This window comes from Amia ocellicauda, chromosome 5, assembly GCF_036373705.1.
Source record: "Amia ocellicauda isolate fAmiCal2 chromosome 5, fAmiCal2.hap1, whole genome shotgun sequence".
Lineage (NCBI taxonomy): Eukaryota > Metazoa > Chordata > Actinopteri > Amiiformes > Amiidae > Amia > Amia ocellicauda.
In genome coordinates this window covers 31,793,482-31,819,679 of record NC_089854.1, presented here as the reverse complement: position 1 = coordinate 31,819,679, position 26,198 = coordinate 31,793,482, and the positions used below count along the sequence as shown (strand labels likewise).

Genomic DNA, 26,198 nt, shown 5'->3' with positions numbered 1-26,198 from the left:
AGCTCACACTTAACGCCTATTTTGCACCAAACTAATATATTTTGCGTCGTGAAGGAGTGCACACTACTCCGTCACTTAAGTACAGGGGGTCACATACTTCACGACTGATCTGAAATCCTGTGTCATGGGAAGCTCTGACACAGCCTCTAAACTCCCCACATCTCACAGAAACATGAAGTTGAACAAACACGGATGTGGACATTTACAGGTCACGTTCGTATAGCGCAGATGTCCGCAGTTCTGCAGAGATCTGCGCTGCTCCACCAATGGGATCAGTGGATTCCTGTAGATCTGTGCAGATCTGTGCAGAACTGCGGACATCTGCACAACAAGAACACGACCACAAGCCACTATTGCTGTCTGTGTTAGTCTGTGTGGACAAACACGAAAACTGGAGAGAGAGGGGATGTGTGTGAAGACATGGCTGGGGAGGCAAGGGCAATAAACTGTATACTCTGTGTGAGAGCTGGAGCTGAGCAAGGCTATATCCATCCCACAGTATGATCATTGCATTGTAGGTATTGATATTTAGTGCATACCTGGGTAAATTACAGATACTAATTGGTATTTGTATTTGAAAATATTATTTTTCCTGTATTACAATTTTTTTAAATACCCTGCCCCGGAACAACCATTGGAATTTGAAGTATTTTAATAAATACGTATGAAAATCTTATTCTCCTGACATTTTTAGTCTTCCTGTTTCTTTTTTGGCTGTTGCCAGTCTCCATGTGACGTTGATCACGTCACCCTACACGATCGGTGCCGATCGAGTCGTAAATATTAAACATGTTTAATAAAATCGTAGGGTCTCCGACTAGCTCACGATGGGATTAGAGGGCAAGCGATGGCATTGCAGATCACCTCACACTACACGGCCATCGCTACTCAGGAACGCGCCCCGAACAAGCTGCTTGTTGTGACGATTAGTGACGATTAGTCGGGAGGGCTCGTGTGTTGTGACCCCAGTACTCTCTATTCTTAAATATCATTAGTTGCACTTTAAATGACTATTTCTTTAGAAAACAAACATATCTGAATAATGTACAGCTCAAAAATTGTGATCAACACAACAGCAGGAATACAAATAACATTTCCATAATGTCAGTTCGCGTGTAAAACATGTCTGGTTTTCAACCATCTCAAACACACATGCTTCCAGAAACTGTTATTTTGCTAGTAATGTGTGTAATAATTGAATTACTTTCATTTGCAGGGAAATTTAGCTGCCTAAACTATTCCTTGGAGGGGGCGAAATATGTTTTTTTCCACCTCATTTCCCAAACAGTCTCACTTTTGACATTTTAGATTTATTTTCTCCTGTTGCTTTAAAGACTTTCTACACTAACCAACTAAACTCCCTCATGAAAAGTAAACTCCAGAAAGCTAAAAGTTGAGTAAGAGTGTGACTTCAAATGACCACTGAGTGCACAATGAGACTTCAAGAGAATACTAGCATGGCCTGAAACAACCCAGTGTGAAATCACATTTGTATATTACTGCACTAAAACTCAGTTTAAAAACTAGATTAGCCCTCTTCATGGATACTTTTTGCTAAAGCTGCACCCAAAGTGAGACTCCAGCAAACTCCCCCATCTGTCTCTAAACACGGTGTCTGCTTTCTGAAACTAACTGTTGGCATTACCCTGCTGGCTCCCTGAGCAGCCAATCACCATCTCCCCTCATCCATCACGCTGACAACTCTGACACCTGTCTCAGCTTTGATTGGGCCGTCACTCACAGGAAACCTCCAAAAATAACCATCCACCATCATTAAACCCTGCCGCTTCCCTACTACTGAATCATTTCCTTCTTTTTATATATATATATATATAATGTGTGTGTGTATTTCTCCTCTCTACTACCCCATGGAACCACGTATTTCTACAAAGTGCCCGTGCCGTGCTCAAACTTTATTGTGATGGATTTAGTGTGTCACTGCTCTCAGGCAATATGGCCTTGGCTAATGATTCTAAATGGCCTATGCACTATCTCTTTGTTTCTGGAGTGCAGTGGGTGACACCAGCTTGTGGACTGCGATAAATTGCACACTCTGAGCAGAAGGGGAACAAGTTTCAAGAGGGAGCGGGGAGGAGGGGGGGATCAAAAATAAAGGCCTTCAATTTGAGAATACATTTCCATGGAATTCGTGGATGGGTGGCAGGGCAACTGACTCTTTAGATCAAAGGTTTGGAGCTTTAGGAAACCATGGAAACAATGTAAATAGTTTCTACTGGCTGTTTAATTCTTGTAGTTGTGGGCCATTATGTGACCATGTGCTGCATACACTTGTTTGTTAAACAAGTATAATATATTGAAGCCAAAGAGCTATATTATACCTGCATACCCCAGACCTTCCCTCCTGCGTGACTGCTCAGCCCGTGTCACACTTAACAAGCCAACTTGGGTTATATCCCACTTTTTAGCCACCTGGGTTGTGATCTTTGTTTGGGTTGACCCAAGTCAGGAGCACCCAACCTCAGCCAGGGAGAGGGAGATGAAAGGCACTGCACATGGTGTAGGCTACTTCCTGCAGTGGCTGTAAGACTAACTATTGAAAGTGACACCATGCCGTAACCTGGGTAGGGCAGACCCAGGTAGAAGAAACCAGTATGAGAGGGACACTAGACAGGCCTGCAGCTCTAGTTTTGAGTAGTCATTTTGAAGTAGTCTTTCCAGAGCTAAATGGGACACATTCAGTCAGTACTCAGTAGTTACCTTTAATGCTGGTCCATCGTCTCAGTCTTCTCACTCTTATTATGACAACTCAACGTTGTGAAAGGGGCAATACTAAATACAAATTGATGGATTGAATTGTGTATAGTCCTAACCTGTGAGCAGTAGCACAGTTTGGAAAGTTGCATTTTTTTTTTTTTTTTTTTTTTTTTTTTTTTACATTTCACTTGACAGTGCCTTGAAAAATGTTCCATTGTTTTTTTATTTTTATTTTTAAAATAAATAAATAAAAGCAGTGAAGGAAATAAGCAGGCCAGCACTTTCCCCCTTGAGGCCAAGTATTTCTGCTTGGATCTTTTCTAATGAGCACTGTCGGTGAGAGGCAACCTCTTGCAAGAGATTCATTTTGAGTGAAGGATTTATTTTGTAATATATAAAGAGATTCTTGTATACTGGTTTTGGAGGGTCTGTATCTCCCTCTCTATGCCTGCTTTTTATTTCAGTGTGTGGATATGTTCATTTTGATCCTGCACAGGTGTTTTCAAAGAACACACTCCTTTGTTCTGTGTGCTCTTACACGATCCATGTGCTTACATCAAGCAGAAGCTCACACACACTTATCCCAAAAGGGACTGCTTTGACTTCTCTCACAGCATCAAAGTGCAATATTACTTCCAAAGACAAGGGTTTCTTCTTAAGTTGCCCTGGTAGTACAATCCAAAGGAGAAGCAAAAATAAAGCCAGGCAGAATTTGATCTTGTAATGCCATGAATTGTCCTCATGGTTAAAATGTCTTAAGACTTAAGGATCACCTTTTTGGGGATACATTTCTATGGTATTCTAAGGTTTTTGATACTTTTGGTGTCCGCATAAGTGGCGGGTCGGGGGGTTTGAGGACATCCTGACTCTGAGAAATGGCACGTCTTTCTCTCCCTCTTCCCATGCTACATGCGTGTCCATTTCTCAGGTCCATGGGCGACTGTGGTTATGGAATGTGGAATAAAATAAAAAGGCAGGAATTTGTCTTTTCTTGACACTAGAACATAAAACTATTATTCTGTAGCACAAAATGCATTTCTATTGCCCTTAGCTACAAAAGGGAAATACATGGAAAACAGACAGACAATCCCCCCTCACCCCTATACACACACACACACACCCCCACACACACACAGACACTTTGATTCATGTGTATCTTGTGCTGTACACCAGAGCTGCACACTAGCACTGCTATAACCTCCTCTTGATTTATCGAATGGATTCCACTGACCTCTGCTAGTGTACAGTAGCGACTTAAATACTAGGGACTCTCTTCCGTTTGATGTCAGAATACTTTTGAAAGTCTTTTGTTAAGTTTACATGTGGCTTTTCGTCCAGTAACTAAAGCTTTGGCATTACAATTAATGTCACTGTGAAAAGAAAAGAGAAGAGGAGAAATGTATCCAGTTTATGACCAGTGTTAATTCAATAGCTCTTGTGTCCTGATAACAAAACTTTATTCAGGCTAACATGGCCTGACTGAAACCTAATGTAATCTGTCTTCTAGCTTCCAATTATTGGTTTAGTCCTCTCCCTGATCTTTTCAATCTTTTAAGAGAGAAACATCTATGCACACAGGGCTCTTTCTTAAGTTACAGTCGACTTCAAAGTGTGCAACAAGACTGAAACAAAGCGATTTCATTCCATTTTAGACGGGAGAAGATCAAAGGAGAGTGGAATTGGTTGAGTCTTGTTGCTTGATCAACTGGGTGAGGGGGGAAGAGAGAAAGTGGCTGAAAATGAGCAATCACACAGGCCCGCTGAAGTGGACAGTGGGAATTACAGTTCTCTATAAATGAATGTGCCCGTCTTAATTATTAGAATTAATATGTAGTTGTGTGTGTGCATTAGATCAAGGATGCTTTCTCTTTAGGTCTGCACTTTCTCCTGGCTGTCCGCAAGTTTCCCTGCACGGTTTTCTGTTCAATAGCACCTTGGTTCTTCTCCGTACTTACACCGATCAGCCATAACATTATGACCACCTGCCTAATATTGTGTAGGTCCCCCTTTTGCCGCCAAAACAGCCCTGACCCGAATGGACTCCACTAGACCTCTGAAGGTTTGCTGTGGTATCTGGCACCTAGACGTTCCTTTAAGTCCTGTAAGTTGCGAGGTGGGGCCTCCATGGATCGGACTTGTTTGTCCAGCACATCCCACAGATGGTTGATTGGATTGAGATCTGGGGATTTTGGAGGCCAAGTCAACACCTAGAACTCGTGATTCATCAGACCAGGCCACCTTCTTCCATTGCTCCGTGGTCCAGTTCTGATGCTCACGTGCCCATTGTAGGTGCTTTCGGCAGTGGACAGGGGTCAGCATGGGCACCCTGACTGGTCTGCGGCTACGCAGCCCCATACGCAACAAACTGCGATGCACTGTGTGTTCTGACACCTTTCTATCAGAACCAGCATTCACTTTTTCAGCAATTTGAGCTTCGGTAGCTCGTCTGTTGGATCGGCTCCCCACATGCATCAATGAGCCTTGGCCACCCATGACCCTGTCACCGGTACACCGCTTTTCCTTCCTTGGAGCACTTTTGATGGGTACTGACCACTGCAGACCGGGAACACCCTACAAGAGCTGCAGTTTTGGAGATGCTCTGACCCAGTCGTCTAGCCATCACAATTTGGCCCTTGTCAAAGTCGCTCAGATCCTTACGCTGCCCATTTTTCCTGCTTCTAACACATCAACTTTGATGACAAAATGTTCACTTGCTGCCTAATATATCCCACCCACTGACAGGTGCCATGATAACGAGATTATCAGTGTTATTCACTTCACCTGTCAGTGGTCATAATGTTATGGCTGATCGGTGTATATAACTTGGAATGTAGTGGTTACTGATGTGTCAATCCTGAAGGGGAGCTTCAATTCAAGTGAACGTCAATGCGAACTCCCATTTCTTGTGCCACAGTGTTTTAACCACATCTCCAAGATAACATAACTGACCAAGCTCAATGATGGTCCCCAAGCTAGGAAGCAATTTAATTTTCTTACTGCTGGGCTTTTGTTTCTTGAGCTTGATTTTGAAGTGAAGATCTCAGTTAGTCTTACTAAAAAACAATCCGATGAAAAAACAGACTTCCTGTCTTCTTACTAGAGCAATTCAGTGTTTTGTTGGTCTAGAGGCGCTGCGTATTTACATGGACAGTAAGCTCGATTATGTTAATTTCATCCCACAAGAGCAGGGGTGTGTGAAATACGTCCCGCTGGCCAGATCCAGCCCGTCTAATATCTCTGTCCGTCTAACAATGCTCCCGGCTACAATCCTCAACCGTTAAAACGAACAAAATTAGATCGTTGCCCGTTGTCACTAATATTTAAAATATTTAAATCTAATATTTAAAATGTGAATTGAAGCAGCAGTAATCGGAGTCCTTTATGGTAATTCACTTTGTCAGCGATTACTGTACAGCAAAATAAATTGCAATGTCTGCTTACAGGTATCTATCATTACTAGTTTGCATTTGGTTGGTTGTATGTTGCCATGGTTAAGCAGGTGTTACTTTATTAAGTGTTGCCATGTAAGTGTTGCAGTACTCAAACAATATAACTTAAACCAGCATTTAGGGTTAGGGTTAGGGTTAGAGGAAACATGCATCCCAATCTTAGAACATGTCTGCCAGAGAGAGTCAGACACAAATTTAGATTGCAGTCCTCTTACAAAGGGAAGTATGACAATTATAAAAGAGGTAAAGGAGGGAATGGGGGTTTGTTCTTTCTTTTGATCCCAGTGTCAGTATGACCAATCCCCATGCCCGCTTAGAGATTGCTGGATTATCACCTTTTAGCCCCCCTTTTCTTTTCTGGCTCATAAGGCTTTACCAGCAAGCAAAACTGCAACTCTACCTCACTCTCGCTCTGCAGCACGCTTCTCCTGGTCTCATCCTCCTTCCCCTCTCTTACCTTTTATCCGGTCACCTCACTTCCTCCCAGCAGTGCCCCTGAAGCTACATTCACTTACTTTGTTATAGAAAGAAGATAATGGCTGGTGAAGTGATTTCATGAAGAAAATGTGCGGCCCGTGAAGGTTTGCCAAAATTCATGGAGTTGGCCCCCCTGAGAAGATTATCGTCCATCCCTTCACTAGAGGCAAGGATTTGTTCTTCCTCTGAACCTCAGTGCTTAGTGGTGACAAATTGACAAAATGGGATTACAAGCATTCGTTGTCTTTTTGAAGATGTGAAGGAGTTTGACCTGGGCTGGATCAACAGAGATACTCTATATCACCTCTAACTGAAAAGTGTAGTTTACTGTGGCATTTAAATGCATCTTATATATGGTATCTTCTCATGTCTAACCTAGCAATAGGAGTCTAAAGTCTTCAGTTCAGTAAGCTGAATTAAAAAGAGAGCAAAAGAATAGGCTTTTTCATTTTTTTTTTTTTTTTAATACAGGATCAGTCTTCAGCCCACATGCGTCACCCAATCATTGGTATCTATGTTAGTCTGTTATTAGAATGCAGAGAGGAATATAAATAGCGAGTGCGTAATCACTTCATGCACCTTAATCAACATCTAATCACCATATCATTTGCATGCAAAATGGCATCTGATTCATATTATTGACATGTAAAAATAAATAAATACTGCCAGTTTTTGTAATTAAATGTGTACGGTTTCCACTCAACAGAAGAGCAGACTCGGCTATTTTAGAAATTCTAATAATCCATCATTGATTTACAAAATGCACCACCAAAATAAATAAATAAAAGGAAGAATGAAAAAAAAAAAAATCCACCTTCTTAGCCACACACAAATGCCACTCATCTGTCAGAGCAACACTGGTTTCCAGAACAGACATTTGTCATGCTGAGGAGGCACGGGACAAGAATAAAAATAATCAGACTTTGGATTATTTCCTGAAGTCATAAAAGCATGGCAAATTAGTGTCTGTTCCCTGATGTGCTGCACAAAAAATCGCTAGCTTTTTAGGGTAAGGACACTTTCAGGATAAGCTGAAATCCTTCTAATGTGATGATTTAGGGGGACACTGGTCCTGCATCAGAGAGCAGAGTCATTACCACCCCGATTTATAAACTCACTCTTCCAGGCACGTTTAATTCTGCAAAAGGAGCTGAAAAATTAAAGGCTACTGAGTGGCTTCTTAAGAAAACTTGGTGATATAAACAATCATAATGACTCTACAAGTATGGTGGAGCATTCATTATTTTTCCAAAGCAGCGTCCAATCCTGCCTCCATGGCACTAAAGAAATTGCATGAACTGCAGAATGATATGGAAGCTTCCGTACTGTAAGAAACTCGGCACACAGATTTCTTACTCCCTCTTCATCAGTCAGTGGATCTGAATATATACCCACCCTATAAGACTCCAATCTCTGATCCTGGAGATCTCCAATCCAAGTACGTTTATACGTCATTTTATAAATTACATGGGTGTAGTTTCAGATTATCACCAATTGCTAAAGAATGTTCATTATTGATCAGTTTTACACGTGACTCTTTCCATTACGGGAACTGTTGTCCTTGAGGGCCGAAGGGTATTCAAGATGTTCATTCCAAACAATCTCTTGTATTCTGTATTAACCAAAACACCAGCAGCTTTTTTGATTGTGCCAAAATGTTTCCCAGTCTTTCTATATTGATGATTTGAGGGAGACATACTGGATAGAGGCTCTGCAGAACCACAATTGGAGACCCCTGCTGTACAGTGAGCAACGTCACTCTGTGTCCGACTGCAGCCAAGCACAGCACATATACAGTGTTACTTCATGACAGCCAGTTATTGTTAATGAACATAAAACGAATCCAATTTCCAGGGGCTGCCTTAGAAACTCGTCAAAACTTTTAAGATTAAACAGGAGTGGGTTTATAAACCGCCAACAGCTTACTCAAGATTTGAGGACATTAACATCTGAGGTTGGTTTACAAGAAGAAAAGTTGGTGATATCCAGTTCAGGGAAGAAATGAACTGTATCGAGGTAATTGAAAAGATAACAGATACAGTTAAAGACCAAGCTGTAGAGCAGGTAAAGTGGCACTGAACTACCATTCATGGTATGTGAGTTTGAAAATATACTGAGGGAACCCTTTTCTCTCCAGCTGTAGTAATGCAGTAGACAGTTACGTGTTGCACGCCCCCTTCATCTGTGCTCCCGCCACCTCCTACAGCAAGAATTGTGATGTTTTATTATTATTATTTATGGCCACTTCTTGTATGTTACCTTGGATAAAGCTGTCAGACAAATAAATAAATACTGTATAATAGTGTAATACATGGCACAAACAACCAGTTATACTACAGAGCAAGTGTTACATAATTAAAAACGATGTTTAGTTTTCAAATGACGTGTTTATTCTGCCGGCTTCAGGCTGTCATTTTCCACAGTTGTTGCACACCAAAATCCAAGTGTTCGTTATCATATTTAATCTTCTTTGTCTGTCTGTCTTTTATCAGAATCAGATGCAGTAGATCGTTTGATCATTGTACCTTTCGAGATGAGGAATCGATCAATTTTCCCCCTATGTAGCTATCTCATTTTACTTCCGTTCCGAGCACCTGCCACACACAACTGAGACCTTGTTTCTCTTGTTAACAGATGTTTATATAGTTATCGCCTGGAAAGAGGAAAATCAACTATTTGAATGTGTTAAAAAGTACAAGAGTACTATTTGCAGTATTCTTATTTATTTTCTTAGAAGACACTCTTATCCAGGGCGGCTTACAATTGTTACAATATATCACATTACTTTTATACATTAAATTACCCATTTATATTGCAGGGTTTTTACTGCAGCAGTCTAGGTACAGTACCTTTGCTCAAGGGTACAACAGCAGTGTCCCCCACCTGGGATAGAACCCATGACCCTGAGCCCTAACCACTACTATTGTATTTAATATTTGGAGAGGAATTAAATAACTTTGAATATATGTTATAATTTGCAGCATTATTCTAATACATTCTGTATTATGTGAATTCTTTGCTCATCACCCCCCCTCCCCCCATTTCAGTTGCTCTACCCCCACAGGAGGGCGCATCCCACAGTTTGAATAACTCAGCAGTAGACACAGGATAGCAGTTGTTTAACATTCACGAACAGGAAAAGTACTGATTATTTCTGTCATATTTCAAATTGTTTCATCTGCTAAGATTACTGATTTTCCACTTATGCATTTTCATTAATAGGGAAGAACAAGAAGAGTTGCATTAATTCAGTCATCAACTTTAGATACGTCATTTTTAAATTGACTTTTTTTTTTTAATCTGGCTGATTTTATAGATTTTAAAGAATGGAGTAAATAGATTGATAATGTAATTTAATAAATTAGATATAATAAAATGGATTAATAACATTTTTAAGATGTTCTCACTGATATTGTTTCTTGAATATAATACATTTATTATTTAAAGATGAATGAATTGGTTTAAGCTAGATCTGAAATAGTTGTTGAAAAATATGTTGACTATTGGCTGTCAATCCATTCTTCTGTGTGTCTAGCCACTGTCTACCAGTCTGTGTTCCCATCAGTAGGTTTCTTAATTTAAAAAGCAATTGGAAAGAGGCCAGCAGAGAGATGAACTCAGTCACTGGCTTTTCTGTAGTTACTTACAGCTCAGCTCGAATAATTCAATGAAACAATGTGTCCAACCGTGAAGAACAAAAATACCTTTTGGGTTCCTGCCTGCTTCTCTTTGGGAAGCCTGGGGAAATCCCTAATGAATCATAAGTCTGCATTTCCACAAATTATAGAGAGAGATCAAAAGACATAGTCTTTTCTTTTAACATACTGTGAGATTATAGCCAAGTTTTGCTGGTGTTTGGGGGTGACAACCGATCACAGATCAGTGGAACAGGTAAGCCGCATCTCCAGAGGGCCTACTTACAGCAACTTTGTATTGAAAGCTTTGCCGATGCAGCCTTCTCTCCAAATACACAAGTTGCAAGCTTGAATTGACTTGCTCCATGCAAGCTTTACTGCGAATCACAATTGAATCGTGACTGTAGTTTAGGTTTTTTGAGGTGAGCGTAGAGAGTTTTGGGCCCAGTTAGAAGTCCGTCATAATCGGTGAAATCAAACTCAAGTGCTTTAAAAAATTGTAACCACTTCAATCTATTTAAACCGTATTGATATTCCTGCTTTTACCCTCTAGTGCTAGTTTTATTAACAAAGTCCGGCAGGGGAATACTCTAAATCTGACCTAGAGCAAGATCTCGCTACAGTATTGTTTCGCTTCACTGGTATGATCAGAAATGTGGTTAAGTTAGTTACAATGTCATAGTTAACCCTAACAAGATACAACATTCTGAATGGATAATTGTCTCGTGAATCAGAAGATGATGCAGTACACAAAACAGTAAACAGAGTAAACGGACATATCCTTTACACTGTTTCAGTAAAAACCTGATCTGAGATGTAATTAATATTCATATGTTTCACTGAAATAATTAAACAACTCGCAAATCCCACAGTGAATGTGAACAACGTACTGTACTCTTTTATGTGACTGAGTATTTTGTGATGTAATATTTTGACTTTTATTATGCATCCAACTAATTTTCTGTGTACCATGTGTGCTCTGTTTTTTTCCCATCTTAATTTCCTGGAATATTTGACTAGTTTCCTCAAAAAGATGAAGTACAGAATTTAGTGTTTTGTAGCTAAAAGGATTGTGGCTTATGACATTAACAGTTTCACAAGATTGTAATACATGATGGCTTCTCACAGTGACTCCATATTGATTTCTGTGGTGCATACTGGAGTGGAAACACTGCTGTCATCAAACATTTCTTCGGAACCCTGTTAGTCGGAACAGAGAGAGTGATCTATGGATGGTTAGATGACTGACCTTTTCAGACTTGTTAAAACCTCAGCAGGGGTTAAGAGCCCCATAAAACAATACACACTTATAGTTTTTTTTTTTATAAACCTTTACTGACCAGGTGCATTTCAGCTATATTTGTCAACTTCATAGCCTATTATTTACAGGACATCCTGATGCTGATCCCATGTCTTGTAGTTCAATCACTTCACGTGGAAGACATCCACAAGGGGTATAAAACAGCGCCAACTGAAACTGTTGACAGGTCAAATTGAAGGAACAGCTGTGAGAGTCTATTCTGATGAATGTGCACTGTGGGGAGAAAAGAGAGGGAAACTGATTCACCTGGCGAGAGAGAGAGAAAGATAAAGTGTGAAAACATTGGGCCTGGGACAAATAACCATCCTCTTGCCTTTCTGGTCTATCCAGGTAAATTGTTTTTCATTTCTTCTCAATGTGCTAATTAATCAATTCAAGCTTTCCTGTGTTTAAAAGTTTGTTCTCCTCAATCAGTGTCATTCTGTATCTCCCCCCCAATAATAAAAAGCATCCCAAGTTTGGAATAATGATTGTGGCCTGTTAGATTGTTAATTAGATCAATATATCAGTGTATCTTCACAATGGAAAGATAGAAACTGCTGTGAAAGAGGTTGTTTGGGGATCTCTGAGAGAGCATCACATTTACACTGTTTTGCTAAAGAACCCAGTTAAGCCGCAGAGGGGGATAATACATCGGTAGGATCTGTGCATTTCAACTTCAGTTTTGAAGTCTGATATCTATCTATCTATCTGTTTCTACATTAGTTACAAATTTGATCTGCAACTTTCTCTGATTTTGGGGGTGTCCAGAGTGTAGTAAATGGTCATATTCTGCAACTAGAAGCTCAAAGGATGTATTTAAGTTAGTGTAGTGTCTTCCTCCCCCTCACCCCCTTTTTCTAGATACCTGATTAGCTGTGTTTATGCTGCGTGTGTGCTGAAACCAATCAACAGGCTTGCGAGAAGGACTTGTTGTCCGAGTGCATATCTTACAGGTTGGATAATCTTACCGCGCAGTGCTTCTTCATTTGATTTTTTCAAGGGGGAGGGCAGCTTTTTGCTGGAATGTTTTCTGGTCTTGGCCCTGGTGTGGGATTAAGAACCACTGCAGTCGTTCTGCTTAGGTCAACACCGATAGGTCAGAGTTCAATCTTTTTGTGTCGCAGTGTCACTGGCATGCTCCTGGCTTTTATTAGCCCCTGCTCACCCATGGTGATCTTCAGTCCATGTTGGGACAGGATAGCTCAATGGGCCATGCGTTTATATTGCTACAACGGAGCCCCCTCACCCCAATTACTGCAAGGCTGAGCCACTCGGACTGTTCTTCTTCCTGGGGGCCTGTACTGTCCTTCCTTTTTCCACTTGTGACCTGCCACACATTAACCCCAATTAACTGCTCCATAAACATCTGCCTGGTACATTTGGCTGTGGGAATTGTTGCTCATTGGGGTCTAGCACCAGGAACTTTGTAACCTATTTTTCCCTTTTTGATAACAAACTAAAATAACCTTTTGTATTCTTGCATCAGTTATGCTTTAGTGAAAAGTGCATAAAAAGTTATTTTACTGCCCTGTGATGTCACTACGCTTTTTTGTGATATCTGCTGCTCTGCCATCAGTCTTTTGCAAAAACAAATTACAACCCTTTCTCTAATCTAAGCACAAATAAACAAAAGCAAATATTAGTCTGTATACCTTTGAATACATGTATCTGTAAAATAGATCCCTTTTGTATCACTTACCTAGAAGGTACCACAATGTGAGAGAAGCAACTGTTCCAAAGTGAGATCCTACAATTTAAATTTGCATTCACTTTTATGTTCAAATAAATACGTAAAATAATACATATGGAGGAAGATTACAGAAATCAAACATTATGCACAAGTAACAAAGGGATTCAGAACCACGGACCGCTGGTTTGAATATGACTCGATTGTTTTGCAGTGCAATACCACAGTTCCTTGGCATATGTTTCTTCTAGTGACTTGGGAGAAACCTGTGATGTGTACCTGAAGATTTGCCTCTCTTCCAGTGGCATGTATAATTGTGTGCAGGAGGGACAAGGTCATCCTCTGTCTCATTAGGAAAGCACAGAGCACCCCTTTACCCAGAGCCCCCAATCCCTCTGTAGAGAATTCAGAGGGTGAGACGACTGACTTTCCCTCAGCGCAGTCCTGTGTCACATCCAATGTCATAATCTGCTGTGCGGTGGTCTCGGGGGGGCTGTCCTCTCTGTGAGCCCTGTCTACTGTACAGCCACTGAAGCACAGCTGTAGTCAGCGCTGATCTGTCACATCTGCCTAAGCTTAACATCCCCTGAGTGTCAACCCCTCGAATCGCAGAGGGAACCGACACCAGCATAGAGCTAAACTGCCTGCCCTGTGACTCTGCTAGGAGTCCATTCAAGCGCTGCACCACGTACGTGCTTTGCCCCCCCCATCCCCCTCTCCCATTCCTTCTCTCTCTCTGTCTCCCCTTCCATACCTTTCTCTTTCTCTCTCTCAATGACCACATCATTCAAAATCTGCTGTAATTGGGCTGAATTTGACTTCATGTCATGTTGGTAGGAAAAATATCCCAAGTCATCACTATCATCACTGGGGGGGGGTGTGGGGTCTAGTGTAAATAAAACTTTCACTTTTGAAAAACTTTTTTTTAAGGCAATAACACTTTGTACACAAACAAAATACTTCATAGTTTTATAAAACGAAGCATTACTTGTTACTGCTTTTCATTGTACACCATCTTCACATAACCTCCTAACAAATTGTAGTTTTCCTCAAGTGATGTATTTTTTTTATTTTTTTTTTAGAGTTGTAATAACAAATCTTGCTGTTAACAGTGCTTCAGTCCAAACAAAAGCCTGCAAGGTGTTTACAAATTTGTTTGAGCCACAGAGAGAGAAATCCCTCAGTAATATGGATTATTTCAAGGACTTCGATACATAAGGGTTATTTGCAGCTCGAGTTCCTAATGTATAATCATGAACTTCTCGAAAACATTCAGGGTTTTTATGGGTTCTCAGTGTAACACCCATAGCTGGAAAAATATTTGCCATGTGGTGCTCAGGTTACGACTTTTTCATTTCCTGAGATAAATCTCCAAATTAGGTTTGCTCTTATGTGTTTGCATCCTAAAGTACTTTGCAATGAAAATTGATTCACTTAATTAAAATCATGACTAAGAATATGCAGGTAGCCAGGATCAAGGGCAACAGCATCCCTAAACAAGATGCCCATTATGTTATCTGTTATTTAGTTAATGTGCGGAGAAATGGTCTCTGTCTGTGTGTGTTACTGAAAAAACAAATACAAGAGCTCAGAAGTCAGTTGTAGCTCTATGGTCTATATTTAAATATGTGTGGCTTTCTGGCAGTGCTCGCATTCACTGCACAATTTCTCTACACTCTAGCTCACCTGTCACAGTGTTTATGGAAATGAAGCATGATTTTTATTTTATTTTTTATCCCCCTCCACCCCTTCTTGTAGCACATAAATAATACATAAACATTGCTTAACCGTGGGCTAGAAGTAGAGAACATGCCCTGGCAGGATGTCTGGAATCGCATAAAAGTCCTTCCCTAACTTGCCTCAAAACTAGTCTCTCTCTAACTGTGATGCTCTCTTTCCATGGCTTATGTCACTGTTTACTGACCCCCCCACCCCAACATGCATTTATCTGCAGGAGTCAACCCCTCTTAACCCCTTGTGTCGAAAGAAAGCTGGGGAGTGGTCCACCCCCCTAGGATAATGGTATAAAGGTAGGGGAAACAATGCTGTAGTAAGAGTCGAGTTCATGAACCAGTCTGTGTTGAATGAGTGGAGTGAGATGTAAATAGTTTAATGAAATGAGAGGATGCTGATCTGATAAGATATAGCCAAAATGTTGCAATGGACAAATAGTTTGAATTTATCATTACAGTTATTGTTTTATTAATAAGTACTTTCGATTGGCCTAGGACTTTAAACTGAAGTTTTCATTTTATCTGGTATCAATTTCAGAAGTCGTCCTATTATCTAGTGACCCCCATACATACAACCCACAGCAGTCAAGTTCTCTGAAAATGAGACCGGGTTGATACTGCAAGTTACCACAATACTTTAGTAATACGAATTCAGATTAGCAGTGAAGTTGATCTTGAAGTTGATAAATTGACCCTTTGACTCGAGGCACAAAGCATGTAAATACAATAAAAATATAATGCTACCCGTTCCTACACTTAGAGCCCATACACAACTAGGTTTTATGTAACTGTGATTTACCTAATCAAAGTTTACTAGCTGTGTGATTTACTGAGGTTCAGTTAGGCAGAGTTCAATAGCGGGGAGGCCCGGTAGACTGCATTGACTTGAGGACTTGGTTGTCAGGCGTCCAGGTTCTGGTCTAGATTCCTTCCTGGGTTTCCACTTCAGTGTCTCCCAATCTTCCTGGGTTCTTCTCCCAGGTTGTTCCACTCCACTCCACTCCAAAATGTACCACTACGAATTGCTAGTTTTAACTTTCTGTTTTATACATTTTAGACAGAGAGACTCTAATCTCTTTCCTTCCAAACTTCTGATTGGTCAGGTTTGGAGTAATAAAATTGAAAGTCTTTGCAATTCCTCTCCCTTGATTCCTACAGAATGTGTATTGGGGGTGTGGTGGCTTTGAGGAATGTGAAAAATGGTTCAAATGTTACCTAGTGTTTCTAACTCTCTATATTGTCAAGTTTTAGTTCTAGCAATTACATTTTCAAGTCCCTCAAAGCATGACCTTACAGTTGATACCAAACAAGCCAGGTGTTCTTTTTCGGTAATGTTAAATTTGAGTTTTCTTGAAATTCAAGAGGGGGGCTGGTCTGATGCCCATGTCAGTGCAGGATCAATTAGGATGTGTGAATAATTCTCTTACCAAATGTTAATGTTGCATTGTATGTGAAATAGAAATGGTCCAATGATTATTTTAGCTAATGCTCTTTCTTTTAAGACCAGACATGGCTTATTCATGTTTTAGTTCTGACGTAGAATTACATAAGTGTCATTAAGTTAGTTTTAAGTCACCTTTTATTGTTTTTTACAAACTGAGGAAGAACCTTGGTGAAACTTCTGTTACCACCATGTACAGTGAGGTGGAAAAAGTATTTGATCCCCTGCTGATTTTGTACGTTTGCCCACTGACGAAGAAATGATCAGTCTATAATTTTAATGGTAGGTGTATTTTAACAGTGAGAGACAGGATAACAACAACAAAATCCAGAAAAACGCATTTCAAAAAAGTTGTACATTGATTTGCATGTTAATGAGGGAAATAAATATTTGATCCCCTATCAATCAGCAAGATTTCTGGCTCCCAGGTGTCTTTTATACAGGTAACGATCTGAGATTAGGAGCACTCTCTTAAAGGGAGTGCTCCTAATCTCAGCTCGTTACCTGTATAAAAGACACCTGTCCACAGAAGCAATCAATCAATCAGATTCCAAACTCTCCACCATGGCCAAGACCAAAGAGCTGTCAAAGGATGTCAGGGACAAGATTGTAGACCTACACAAGGCTGGAATGGGCTACAAGACCATCGCCAAGCAGCTTGGTGAGAAGGTGACAATGGGTCGTGGATGGGTATTCCAGCATGACAATGACCCAAAACACAGCCAAGGCAACAAAGGAGTGGCTCAAGAAGAAGCACATTAAAGTCCTGGAGTGGCCTAGCCAGTCAACAGACCTTAATCCCATAGAAAATCTGTGGAGGGAGCTGAAGGTTCGAGTTGCCAAACGTCAGCCTCGAAACCTTAATGACTTGGAGAGGATCTGCAAAGAGGAGTGGGACAAAATCCCTCCTGAGATGTGTGCAAAACTGGTGGCCAACTACAAGAAACGTCTGACCTCTGTGATTGCCAACAAGGGTTTTGCCACCAAGTACTAAGTCGACAACATGCAAATCAATATCATAACTTTTTTGAAATGTGTTTTTCTGGATTTATTTGCTGTTATTCTGTCTCTCACTGTTAAAATACACCTACCATTAAAATTATAGACTGATCATTTCTTTGTCAGTGGGGAAACGTACAAAATCAGCAGGGGATCAAATACTTTTTTCCCTCACTGTAGTTTGTATTTGGGTTTGTTGCCCTGGTCTATGGAATATATAAATACCTTGAATGTCTGAGTTTCACAAAATAAATCTTCAGCTGCAATGTGGCGCTGGTCTCACATAACTTCAAAGCTGTCTCCTTCAGTCCTTTACCACAAGCCTACATTTCTCAGTTAGGAAGGTATATGAATTTCTGTACATATTTGCCAAAATAAGGTCATATGATTTACAGAGATAAAGGTGGAGAATGTTTTATTTCAGGTTGAATGTGTAGTATTAGATTACTGTAAAGGAATTGTACAATGTAAACTTTCTGTGGTAAATGTTTTCAATATGTCTGTGCTAGACGTTGTAGTTTCAATCAATTCTTGATCCATATTTAATGTCTCTGTAAATAGATATACACAACTATATATACTTGGAGCTATTTAGTCTGGGGAAGCATAAAATAAAATAGAACTCTTGTTTACATAAGATGAAGGTCAAAAGGGGGGTGGGGGTGTCAAGGAACCAAAACTAAGTAGGTCGGGAACAATTATGCAGAACATTACATATATAATAATTAAAAAAAAAAATGGACCAAAAGAAACAGACATGTATATCGTTCTCCTTCAGTAGAACTGAATCAGTGGCTTAATTAAAGCACTGACTGGCTTCCTAGATGTCTGACGTGTGACCTGATCAAATGGGGAAACTGCTAATGGAGAAAATGTCAGTCTGGTTTTTCTTGGACTGCAGGAACACCCCAAACATTTCTCCCTTCTTCTTATGAAATGACAACTGCAACGTGGGCTACTAAGTGGAGGTTTCAACAGTGTGTTTTCCTGGCATTGACGGTGTGACAACACATGTCTCCAGACTCCTAACAGGCATCACTGTCTGGCGGCCACTTTAGTATGAAAGTATCTGACAGCTCTGTCTGTAACCCGGTTTATAGAAATGTACATTTGCTGGTGGGCTTCTTTGCAAACGAACTTCACACTTAAGCGTAATTAATTCCAGAGACACAATTGCAAGATGTTCGAAGTTGACATTGATCTTTCCCCTGCCCCTGGTCATACAATGCATCTTTAAAAACAAATAAATAGGAATCAAGCCTCCAGTTTATTTTTGTTCTCTTATCCCCCCCCCACCCCCATCCTTCATTTCCTTTTAGAATACCTAGATTTTGTTTTCCTTTTTTATTGAGAAAGATCAAGAAAAATCACCAACTTTTTTTTTTATTTACTTTTAATGCAAATACTTCTAATCTATTTTCAATTAAATATTCCAGTCATTAAATGTGTAATGGAATTAAGGCTGCTTCTCATTCAAAGTGCATTTTATTTTAATGTTTATAATTTTATGTGCTGCACAAGAGGTTGAATTTCCAAGGTGTGCCTTAGACTGGGACACGCTACACTAATCCACTGGCATCACATCTCATTGATAATTTTATGATCGTAGCCTAGCCGCCCCCCTAGCCACCTAAAATACCCCCCACACACACCATTATATACACTCAGCACTGGATCTGAAGTGAAATCTTGACAACGGTGATAGTTCATGACAAACCTCTTACATTTTTATCGAGTAGTTAGAGGAAGGAGGATGTTGAGGGATTATTTATTAAAAGCTTGGCGCTTGCTTCACCAGTATCAATCATCTGTATTTGCCTTTAGGATGGCAAGATGGGTGTGTAATGTTTTGAGATGCAATTTATTCTCATTATCCTCTGCCGTATTGATTCAGGGCTGAAAATGTATAAAAAATAAATAAATAAATAAAAATAATAAATCTTTCCTGAAGGCGTAGTCACTTTGTCACATTAGTCTTTATAGATGTCTAAAACAACTGTTGCAGGGCAGGGTAAACAGTTCAGTGTGAGTGTGAAAGAGAGAGAGAGAGAAACATAGTGGGAAACTGTAAAGTTGCGAAGACGGCAACTATTGCCCCCCTGGGATATCATCCATAAAACAAAATCAAATAAAATGGCATACAAATGATAACATTTGCACCAGAAAATATGAAACGTTTGCACCATCCAATAGGAATTCTTGTGTTTTGCGGTGTATGTTTTTAATGCTTTATTGGGTAATGACCTACAGCCCTAGGTTCAATTTAGGCTGCTCTGTGCTTTCAAAGTGTTAAAAGCTGATTTCCTGTTTTGAAGGTGAAACTAACGTTCGCTGTTCTCTAAGGTAGCCAATGAAGTTTGGTCATGAAAGACCAGGGGACAAGGCCGTTGCTTTAATTAAGTCTCCTTGCTGGGGGAATGGTGGAGAGTACATCAGAATTAGTCCTGCAGAAAAACAAACATAAAGAAAAAAAATAAATCTATCCAATGTTTGTTCTTCATTTTACTGGAGGACTATGACAAAGCAAATTTGGTTGAGGGATTTCTCTCTCTGTACACTTTGATGCCAATTATTTGGTTTGTTTTATTTTCTTTCTATATGTCTCTAGACATCAAATTCAGGCCTACTTTACCTACTTTTCTACCTGTTTTTTAACTGCTGGATTTTTGTTTTGCTTTTATATTCAGTCTTTATTGGTAGGTCTTCAAAATATTGTATCTAGAGTATTGTTCAATGCATTTAATAACTATCACTAGATATTCAAGCAATTTCAAAAGGGCCCCACAAAAGTGACTTCTAACTAACTTTGCAATCCACACAGGTACTTTGTGCCTGTATGGATGGTTCAATGTCAGACAAACCATAGATGTATATATCGAGTAATGCGATGTCCACTAGAGAAGAACAAATGAACAGAAAATAATTTCTATACTTTATTGGTTGACAGTGTAAAAAGCTTTGAGGTTGTTCATCCTTGATTTTGTTCAAAGCTCTGAAACCTAGACCCTCCTGTCTGTCCTTCAAAACAGCTATTGTGGAATGTATTTATTCTTTTGAAAATTGGATATTTGCTTTCTATTTTTTTTTGTATGTGTTTAACATTACCCCTTGCGCTCAATGTAAGACAACATTTTTAAAAAAATCTTAACAGTACTGAGGGACTCTCACTCCATCACATAATGCGTAATCAATATCCACTCAATATGCAGTAACGAAGCTTTAATTACTGTTCTTGATTTCCATAGCACCTCTGCAGCATGTCTCAGTGGTCTCCAACCCTGGTCCTGGAGAGCTCCAATCCAGTTAATCCAATAGGTCACCATAAATCTCCAATTTCTAAATACTGGGATCACAGGTGAGTTATTAATTAGTTAAGCAAATCAACCAAGGGAGATCTTGCTCTGAGAGGCTGCACGTATTCAGATAATTGCTCCAATGGTTTCTATATTACTGAATTTACCAAACCAAAGCTTCACTGATCAGAATTAAATACTTCCAGGTGTTTATAAATTGGTGATAGAAGGGTGACCTCCAAAACCTGCTGGATAGGGGCTCTCCAGGACCAGAGTTGGAGACCCCTGCTCTAGGTTAACACCTAAATGCTTGTATTGGAAGGAGGAATGGTTTTCTAAGTTGTCACATTCTTTTTTTTTTTTTTTTTCTCTTTTTACAGTTACTAGACACTAATACTTTTGCACTGCCATCTGAAAGTTGGATCCAATCAAAGCAACATGTCAAATTCTAGCTACTCATATTTGATGGCAGTGTGTCTCATGCTTACGGAAAGCATGGGGAAGCAGACACAGATGACAGTGTGTTTAGTCTGTGACTTTGTTGCCAGCATCTTGACCGCACATCATCTTCCCATGTGGCAAGACGTGGGCCACAGCAGCTTTCCTCCCGTTTACTATCCACAAACATTGCCCGTTAGACCAGGTCTTTTCGAGATGTTGTTTTTGACTGGTTGAATCTAGCCCTCGGTCACCTTTCTTATGTTGGTCTGCTCTTGGTGTTGTTTGGGAAGGCAGGAAGTGGCATTTGCAGTTTCATCCTGCAGTCTTTCAGAGCATATTATCTACCCTCTTAAGAAGAATATATGAATATATCCATGAATAAGAGGTCGGTCAAAATTGATATAGTGCCACAACTACAGATGGTTAAATCCTTTTGACTGCCCAGAATGAGTCACTCTTCCTTCATTGCAGTTACTGGGCAGAATTTTTCCATTCTTAAACCAAAATCTAAAGCAAGAAACAAATTTGGCTTGGTTGAATGTGTATGAATTACCAGTTTTATGGGGCCCATTTCTCATTCTTACTTTATTTCACTGAATTCCAAAGACAAAATGACTGTCCAGAGAAACCGAGGCATTGTGTGATAAACTACCTTTGTGGAGGGATTTTGGGAGGCAAGGAAAGCATCAATTCATGGTTCACTGCTTTCCTGTCTGAACAGCACTGTACCAAATATTGCATTATATATTAGTTTCAGTTGTTCTGGAGTTAGAATAATGGTGTTTTTTTGGTGCTTCAAGAACTCTCATCAATGTGAAAAGTCATAATAAGCAGTAAGTTAATGAAATTAGAATTGGAGTGAGTACAGAGACTACAGATTGGAAGTCCTTCATCTTTATAATAAGATCTTTCCGGAATAAAATTAATTAAGAAAACGCAGTTGACACTGAGGTAATGGGATTCACATATGACAGAATACTGAAACTCGAAATTGCCTGTCCATCTTAATGAACTACATTGAGGGGCCCTAGTGTAGTTTTCTAAAGTAAACAAAGTAATAATTTCTGGAAGTAGTTAGCCATCTTTTATTGCCTTTTTTTACTATATATATTTTTTTTTATAACGTACTCTTCCTGAAACTCAAGTTGGAATTCACTGCAGGTTTCATCCATGCCGAGCAATAACAGCACCTTTTCATATCTTTATTCAATGTGAAATTTGTCACTTCACAGCTGAGCGATCTCGCTAATTGATGTTGTCTGGAAACCTGCAGATTGGCGCGCTCGTCTTTAACTTTGTCATCACTCTTGAACAGGGGCTGTCTGATATGGAGAGAGAGATGCAGGCTATGCAGTTGCTCACTACATGATAAGTTTTGATCATGTGGGATAAGTGCACGGTGATGGCCAGGGAAATGAGAAGACAGATTGAGGTGGGGGGAGGGGGGTGCTGTACTGATCCCTGGATATCAAAGCTGCATTATCTTCCTCCACCACTCCACCTTTCCCTTATTTCCTCCACAGATAATGAAATTATTCCTGGTTAATTTAGAAAGTGCTCTCAAGAAGCCAGTATATCAGAAAAGACCAGGAGAACTTCACACAAGTCCCGAAGTGAGTGTGGTAGCAGTAGCTCTGATTGACTCTGGGATGGGGGGAATCCTATTTAAAAATTAATCACAAGCTAAGGAATGGATTCTTTTTGTTTTGCTATTTTTTATGGTCTATGTGATACATTGTGCTGCGACACCAATGTTTTACTTTCATTCTCTTGCTGATCAGCCGAGTTAGACTGCCAGTCAACTACTGCACTCTACTGCACCAGAGTACAATGTGGTTGGCGTCGAGTCATTACTAGTCCTAATAGAATTCAGTCTACGCGCCTGGGAATGAAGACCCTGGTGTACTATGATCTGAATCTATATAATATTAAACATATCCGTCCTTTTCAGAGTGAGTAAGATTGCCATAACCTCACTGAACAGTCAAATCAATCCTCATATATAATATCTAAGGACATGTATTTCTATTTGTATGTTCGTTTAAGCTGCTTCCAAAGCTGTTTTATATGCAAGCTGTGCTCTACTTCCAGTTTTTGCTGTTGAAATTTCTGTAGACATATACGAGATAAATAGGTTGTGCATTCCAACCGAAACGGCATGCATTACACTGGATCATAGTGAAGCCATTTTCTTTCACAAGCTGAATGACAAATCAGTGTTTTTATTATTTTGTTTTTGTTTGTTTTTTCATAATCACACTGAAGAAGCTAAAAGCTGCGTGAAAGCAGTTGTATGGGTTACTGGGAAAAGCACTTTAGAGATTCAGAAAATGTCAAGTGCATTTGACTGTCTGTGTCAAGATCCCATGAGCTCTCTGGGTTTTTTCAGTTTTCCTAGCAGTAGGGCTGGAAATGGTAGCACGGGTTTTATTTGAATGTGAAAATTACATGTCTGAAAGTCGGACAAATCCTGACACATCTACCTTCCCTCTTAAAATAACCTACACTCTGGGAGATCTCCTAGACTGAAGGACAGCCTCAGTAGACTATATATACTGTTTTCATGTTTCTCACATGTCCTTCACAATGTTCCGACTGCCCTAGAAAACAATATTATTCTCTGTTGAAAGTAAAGAGATTTTTCCCCAATTGGTATTTGCAGACCTTAACATTTATTTGAATTCATTAAAAAAACATTCATGATTTCTTCTGTGTGAGTTATCACTACACAAATGATGTGATTCCACACAATTAAATTAATCTTGCTAAGCTATTTCTAGTTTTTCTAAGGAGAACATCCAGAGGTTATGTACTAAGCTTCTGTGTTGCACTTGAAGGAGTGACTTATATCTCCATACAAGTTCCTCTATTGTTCACATGGACCAGAATGAATAGGCCTTGATCATCATCAGTCTTTTCTTGTGAATCCTTCCCCAGAATGGACAACTTGATGTTAGAAGGTAGCACACCCTCTGTGATTCAGAGGGACTGCTCTATGGAAGCTGCAATATGAAATAAGGGCCATAGATAACCAGTGAAGATTAAACATCAGTAGATTTAGGGCTGAAAATACAAACACACCTTACAGTAAACTCTCCACTCTGGTAGATCATGCAGACTGGGTGCTTTCAAAGTGCTGAATTGAAGGAGCAAGAATTGGCCTGCTCTCATTTGAAAAATATTTGAGGGTCCTGTGTCAGATTTTGACTTTGCGTGTAAATATGTATAATAAGTGTAAATATGTGATTGTTTAGGGCTTGTGACACATGAATACTTAAAGAATTGCAAAACATCTATATACTGAATGAGTTTCAGTGGGAACTTGAAGTGGATTTGATCTCTGGCCTCCATATCCTAAAAGCTCGGATTAATATAGCAAACCTTCTGGCTTTTGTTCGAACCAAACCAGGTTCCAGGTCCAATTAGCTGCATAACTGGATGGATTAAATACTTCTCTACAGACAATAAATTATGTTGCAGGTGGTGTACCTTGAATGGAAAGAATTTTCTGTTAACTGTTAAAAGTCACTTGAATATTGTCATGTGTAACTGATCGCATAAGTAATTGAGACAGACCTCCATTTGGAATTAAGGTACAGAATAACCTGCAGGATGTAGACACCAACAGTAAATCTTCTGTTTGCCCAGTTCATGTTTTTCAACATTGAACTATGATAGTCATGCTGTTCGTGTGGTGGAACTCCCTCCTGGCTGCCTGACTGACAACCCTGTCTAAATTCAGTAGGAGGTTTTGAGAAGCAGGTTTCCACGGCTCTCTGAGGTTTAAAGCGCTTTGTGTGTGACAGTCCCGGGGTTCGCACACTCCAGGATGCTTTTGGCAGCTCTTGATGAGATAAAGGGAAAGGCTCCGTGGGCCGTCTCTCTCAGGAGGAACAAGCACACGGTCCCAGTCTGCACTGTTCTGCGATGATTCACCCTGTTGGAAATCTTTATCTCTTATGTCCAAGAGGAACCTCACGGAGGCCTTAGAGACACGGAGGCCTTGGATATTTTGAATTTATTTTATTTTTGAAGATCCTTGTTTAATGCATTTAATTTTTGCTTAATGGTGATTGCACCAACGATGCGTGAAGAGATTGACTTTGGTAGTCCACAGTGTCACACAAGAACAGAAGAAAGTTTACAAACGAGAAGACTTTCTTATGTTCTTATGTGACACTGTGGACTACCAAAGTCAAGCACTTCACGCATGGCTGGTGCAATCACCATGAAGCAAAAATTAAATACGTTAAAACTACGATGTTAATGAACTGCCCTAAATCAACTGCTCCAGTTTAGTTAAAAGGGAATTAATTGGCAGTTGTTTTCTAAATGGCTGCCTTTTATTTTATTTTATTTGTTTTCTGGCATATGCATTTCTTTACTGCTTCCCATTCCATCAGCGTTCTGATACCTGAGTCCTAAATTAAATGAAATGCTTAATTGATTAAGACCTTTCTAATTGTTTAAATTGTTTTGGGAAGAAAGGAAAGAGAGAAAGACAGGAAGAGAGTGAGCAAGGAAGGAAGAAAAGAAAGGATCAGAGGAATTAGTAAATTCAAGACTAATGAATGCGTGTAACTGATCTCAGAATTAAGAGACATTCTGTGCAGTTTTGTTGTTGTTCTTTCATATAAAAATGAATGACTTCATTAAAGAAGAAGTTAGCTAGCACTGCTACTGCCTTGCCAATTATACACAGACTATAAATCAACTCCAGAGTTTCAGGAATCCTCAGTTCTATGCTATCCTTATCTTTTTATTTATATCCTATAGATATTTCTTACCTACTCAGTGTACACATTGCAGTTGGGGCTCATCTCACACCTCACAGGGTCCATTTCCCACTTCCCCATTTTTCTGATTTTATATATAAATATAGATACAGTGAGGGAAAAAAGTATTTGATCCCCTGCTGATTTTGTACGTTTGCCCACTGACAAAGAAATGATCAGTGTGTAATTTTAATGGTAGGTGTATTTTAACAGTGAGAGACAGAATAACAACAAAGAAATCCAGAAAAAC

At 39.7% G+C, this 26,198-nt stretch overlaps 1 protein-coding gene across 1 annotated transcript in view; it reads left to right on the top strand.

The window, feature by feature from the left end:
- Window positions 1–26,198, top strand: part of slc38a12 (solute carrier family 38 member 12) — a 123,953-nt gene that overhangs the window by 80,289 nt on the left and 17,466 nt on the right. The window lies entirely within an intron of this gene.